This window comes from Spinacia oleracea, chromosome 1 (assembly GCF_020520425.1).
Source record: "Spinacia oleracea cultivar Varoflay chromosome 1, BTI_SOV_V1, whole genome shotgun sequence".
Taxonomy (NCBI): domain Eukaryota; kingdom Viridiplantae; phylum Streptophyta; class Magnoliopsida; order Caryophyllales; family Amaranthaceae; genus Spinacia; species Spinacia oleracea.
In genome coordinates this window covers 63,792,266-63,798,265 of record NC_079487.1, presented here as the reverse complement: position 1 = coordinate 63,798,265, position 6,000 = coordinate 63,792,266, and positions in this window count along the sequence as shown.

Below are 6,000 nucleotides of genomic sequence, written 5' to 3'. Positions count from 1 at the left end.
TTAGGACTTTTAGCTAGTGAGTATGTGATGTTAAAGAATCTTGTAATGAACTTTAAAAAATTATACGAGAATGATGTAACATCAACAGGAGAAGCATGGTTCCAAGATGGCTTTCCTGGTTGGCAGTCCTCGAGAAAGGTTGTGCATGCCTATTGTTGAGAATATTGAGTCACTTGGTGGTGAAGTGCGACTTAATTCTCGTATTAAGAAGATAAATTTAGCTAAGGATGGACATGTGGGGTAGTTTTTTTTGGTAACTAATGGGAAATAAGTTAGAGGAGATGTTTATGTATCTGCCACTCCAGGTTTACTTTTCTTCTTAATCTGATACTAGAACTACTATTCAATCATATTTTGAGCTAGCAACATTTTGAATAATTATTCAGAGCTAGTTGATCATTAGCCTCAATCTTAAAAGTTGCTCCATGTAAGTGGTTACATTACTGGTATTTTTGGCTTAACAACATTATATTTCTGGTAGACTCTCCACTGTGCTGTCTAACTTCTGTTTGCAAAGTGTGATCGATTTTCTGAGGGCTTCTCAGCAGGAAGATAAATGAACTTGGCTTCTTTTTTCAGTTTCTTGTTTGAACTGTGACATGTTGTAAATCAGTTGAGAATGAGATTCATATGTTAGAGTATAGCAAAATTGAACAAATAAGTCCAGTTCAGGAATCTCTACAAGATACGGGTCTCGCTCAGATTTATATGGTTTAGATAAGTTCTTTAGCTCTTCTACTCTATAATGCAGCATCAGCCTATTTGCGTGTGTTTTAGCACTTCTTCTTCTTTACTAGACTCACTCATAATCTCTCTTGCAATTACAGGATTATATCTTAAATTACTTCTGTACATTGAAATCCGTATAAATATATATATATATCTTATTTGCAGCAAAGTTACACGTAGGATAAGAAACACGCATCAGCGGTTGAAGTTAATTTTAGGAAGAAACCTGCAATATCTCTTAAAGGCATGGCCTCTAGGGCCGGCAAGGCAAAAAACAACACAATTATACCTTGGTTGTCTGCAGAAGTTAGGAGTGAGCTTAAAATTCTTCGAGAATCAGATGATTTTAAGAAGAAATCACAACAATCTATTCTAAATAGGTTGGAGGGAGAAAAGAAAGGTATAAAGCATAGTCAAGGATCAGTCTCAGCCCCTGGGATAGCTAAATGAGAGGTATATATGTCATTATTTTAAGTTCTCATTTTTTTTTCTCTAGTATCTAATTAAATTTTATGCACATGTAAATATAATGTATAGATGAAAAAGAATGGAAAGATTCTTTCTGCTCCTGATCTGTACTTGAAAAATCATACAAAAAAGGACAATACTATGACAAGTGAGGCGGCACAAAATATATGGTTATGTGTTTGTTTCATACTTTTTTAATTCATAGTATTGAATGTTAATTTGTTGTTTCATCTTTGGTTCTAGCATATTCTTTTTTTGTTTTCGTTGTTTGAATGATATAAATGTATGAATTTACGTATAACTCTTGGGCTTATCTTCTAACAATGTCACTTGTACAATATTCTTGTGGCAGAATAATTTTCAATCCAAGAAAGCTGCAGCACAAGCAAGTGGGTCGACTAAGGGAGATGATGAAATATTTTATGAAGCGGTTGGTGGATATTCAAAGAAAGGAACTTTTTTTGGATTAGGAAATAGTGCTGGAAACTATTTCACAAGGCCAAGAAAATCAATTACCAATGATATATCAACACCTTCATCGAGCATTGTCTCTCAACTCCAAGGTCAACTAGAATCTACCACTAGTGAGCTCAGCTACGTTTTTTAGTTTCATCTGTTCCTATATTTAAGACAGAATATTCATCCATCCAGCTACGTTCTGACTTTCTTATTTCAGGTATCCAGGAATAAGTTGGAGTTTTTTGCTGCTGCAAAAGTTTCTTCATCGTTTCCCCCACCTGATCTTCCGGAGATTGGATTTACTGGTAATTGATTTCTTTCCGGGTTTTTTGTGACTTTTCATATTTCTTAACCTGGCTAGCAAGATTAGGGATTCATGTACACATGGACCACGAAAGCTTCTTGAGTTCTCAAAACATTGACTCCCAAGTTCCTCCTCCCTTAGCCATTTTGTGTATGGAGCTAATAAAGGACAATTTAATCAGCTAATTCACTTACTTTTCTTGTGCTTAATTTTGCTAAAGTCTCATTTGGGAAATACCGTTTATTCTATGCTAAATATTGGACATGACAGAAGAGGTCGTCCTGCAGCTATATTCTAGGTGGCTGGAAATGTTCCTTTTATTTCTCTTTGATCAGCATATATATGATATGCAAATTGAAATGATACTAATCCATAATCTTTGATCAGCCTGTCCGTTTCTGCACTAGTTTATCGTTAGTTAGCGAAAACTGCAAAATTTATGAGCCTTTTGATTGTCAGATAGATTTAGAGCATATTTCCGGTGTTTAGATTGTTGTGGCTTTATGTAGAGTAAGAGCTAGTAGGTTGCTGGACAAAGGTAAAGGCTTAAGACAAAGATAATGTTGGTTTCCATGGACCATGGTTCTGATATCATTCCAGGATTTCCTGCTTCAAGTTTATTATGGAAATACCTTATTAATTATACCATGTACCCTCATCTATGGTGTTTCCTTGGTGGTTATTACTAGGTTACTGATGAACTGCTGCTGTCTGTACTGTTGCAGATGCTACTACAATTGTTGTGTCGTACTTCGTTGGTTCTACAGATAAATCTCTACAAGTTTCAAATTCTGTTCTTCTCCATTTGTGCTCAGTTAGCCAGGACTCAAGATGCAATAGAGATTGTAAGCCAAAGCTGTAGGGAAGTAGGGAATTCATAGTAGCAGTTGAAGACCTTATCTGTTACAATTGGTTGTTTGAGCTCCTTTTAGGCACTTTTTACCAAAATTGACTATGGTTAACTCTTACTAAGGGCTATCTTTACCTTTATGGCTTTCAAAGTGTTGTTTTCTAGGTGTTTGTTTGTTTTAGCTTGTACAAACGCTCTTTCCTTTGAGTTTAATACAATGATTTTTTACCACAAAAAAATAGAACTCATTGGGTTATATAAAGTAATATATGTTGAAAATATTATTATCTTAAAAATGCTTTGTCCCAATAAATTAAGAAAGTGGCTAACTTTACAACTGACATTTGAGTTGCAACATAGGAACCAATACATTTAGTACCAATTTAGCGACTCAAATCACTTAGTCACTAAACTACAACGGAATTAGCCAGTACCTATTAGTACCAATTTAGCGACTTCTTAAACGTTTGTTGTTAATTTGTCACTATAGATACAGTTACTAAACTATCACGAGATAGTTGGTTGTTAATTTGTGACCACATGATACGGTCACTAAATTGCCACGAAATTGGTGGTTGTTAATTTGTGACCGCGTAATACGGTCACTACATTGCCACGAAATAAAAATCACAAATTAGGCACTAATAAAGTGTCGGTCGCTACATAGTAACTAGAAGATCCGGTCACAAAATAGCGATGATCACTAATCAGTCATCAAATAAAAACAGATTTCGTGGTTACCATATGGTGACTGATAATATCGTCGGTCGCAAAACTGGGACAGTTAAAATTTTGCGACCAGGCCTTTAGTGACGGAACAAATCAGTCACAAATCCGTCGCTAAAGACGTTTTGCGACTGAATTTTGATATTTAGCGACCGATTTTTCCGTCACTAAATGCCTATTTTCTTGTAGTGTTTCATGAGAACTTGGAAACTAATCATTGATTCAGTTTTCCATGCATCACATATGGTTTAGGACCTATGTTACCACCTTTTAATCACGACGCCTAATTTCTCGTGTACGTTTGTGGTTTGCCTAACAACAAGATTCAACTTTTGCTTAGGCAAATGCATGTAGCATCAAAACTTTAGTTAATCTTCACTTCCTCTTATCAAGTGCTCATCCTACATATCCAAATGTATTGGATGTTCTTAATGTTGTTCTAATGATCTTTGATCTAGATCAATAGATATTGGTATAAAATCGTCACGATCCAATGTTCACGAGTTATCTTGGCGATCTATGTATCACATCATACATGATTGATTGTAATGCAAAAACCATTCGCATTTTAAAATCTATCCATGTAACTTTTAGCTTTATTCTGTTTCAAGAGATACTGAATCTTGCTAAAATCTTGGCATTGCCATGTGATATAAGGTGAAGGCACCTCTTCAAGGTCCTTCATGTTTAACTTTAGTAACAACAGCCTAGCTTTATACTTAGTTAAAGCATTCATTAATTGGACTTACTCATATGGGTTGAGAGTCTCTTTTGAGTCTCTCAATTGTGTTTGATTTAGTAATTACTTTTACAGAATCCAAACAACGCTTTAGATCCTATCCAATAGATCTTTAACCAGTATGTTCTAAGTTTCGCCATGGTTCTAATATTGACAAATACTTTCTAATCTAACTATTTCGAATTTGAATGTCATTTTCAATAGAGAGATATGTATCTCATGAAGAAAATATGCCCTTCATCCAAGGTGCATTAATCTAATACCAAGGTTCAGATTAATTACGAACAATTAATTCAGTGAGATTAATTGATCGGAACAGCTACCTGGAGCAATGCTTCCGATCAGTGAGTTCTAATCTATATTAGGCTCACAGCTTACTCTTGACTGAACCTATAAGGTCACACCATTGGCATGTAACAGATCTTCAGATTAAATGAATCGAAAATTCATTTAATAGCTTTTCGGAAATTAGTTCGGAAAAACATAAATATACAATATGACGTTGGATTGGAATCGTATATCGTATCGCGAATATTCGTAAGCTAGGCGAAACGAATAATCGTATCGTACGACGGTGATTCGTCAAGTACTACAATAGCTGTAAGGCATTGGACGCGGATACGAGCAAGGCAAGGTTGTCGGCCCGTCGAGCCAAGCTCGCAAGGCCCAACGAGCGCAGCAGCTCGCCAGCAAAGCCCGTTGGCTTGCGGCTGGGCGCGCGCGGGACAGCAGCAGCGAGGCCCAAGGCCCATGGTTGTTCGCGCTGCTCGTGGGATTTGTGCCAGAGCTGGCCGGTTTAGGCCTTGTGCCTTGGCCGGTCATGTTATAACCCTTAGGGTTATAACACCTCACCCATTGTTATGTTTTTTCACAACTCTAATTACGTACATCAGTTTAACCTAAATCAAAAGCGAAACCCTTAACTCTTTTGAGCCTCCGTTCAAACTGTTCTTCCCTAAAAGCTAAAATATCTTGAGTGACGTCTAAGCTACGAATCTCAAGACGGATCTGAACGTGTCGGTGAACCAAGTAGAGGAACGACATTTGGGAAAACACGCTACAAACGTAAGTCTTCTTCATCTGTACTTTATACATGGTTCCTGACTTTGGGGATTATTCCGTTGCGCATGTTTTTAACTGTATTCCCCTACAGTGGTATCATGAGCAACATGTATTTTAAAGTACTTTTAGGCATGTTAATATGTTTGTGGTGTTTTCGAAATTTTCCTGAATTTTTCGTGAAATTGTCGAATTTTTTCTGGATTATTAGATGGAAAATTTGCCAATTACAACCCAATAAAGGTTACACTTTGCGAATTACAACCTTAAACCTTCATGTTTGTGAATTACAACCTCAAACTTAATCCCATACTTTAAATTACAACCCGATGTCATATTCCGGCAAAAACGATCGGATTATGATGTCATTATTATGTTTTATACCGAATTAATAATTCCAAAATAAAAACAAAAAACATAATCAGAAAAAAAAAATTTAAAAATCCCCAAAATACAGTGCACATTCACGTCATTCTGCCTAATTACAACCCTGTAATTTTCTAATCTTTCTTCATTGTGTATGTGTTCATCTTCTATGCACAAACGTCAATGGCACCCCTCAAATAGGATAGTGCCTCTCCTCTGCATAATCAATAGGTAGCAAATTAAACAATCATAAATTACACTCAATTACTCCACAATTCAACAATAAAATCCCTAATTTAC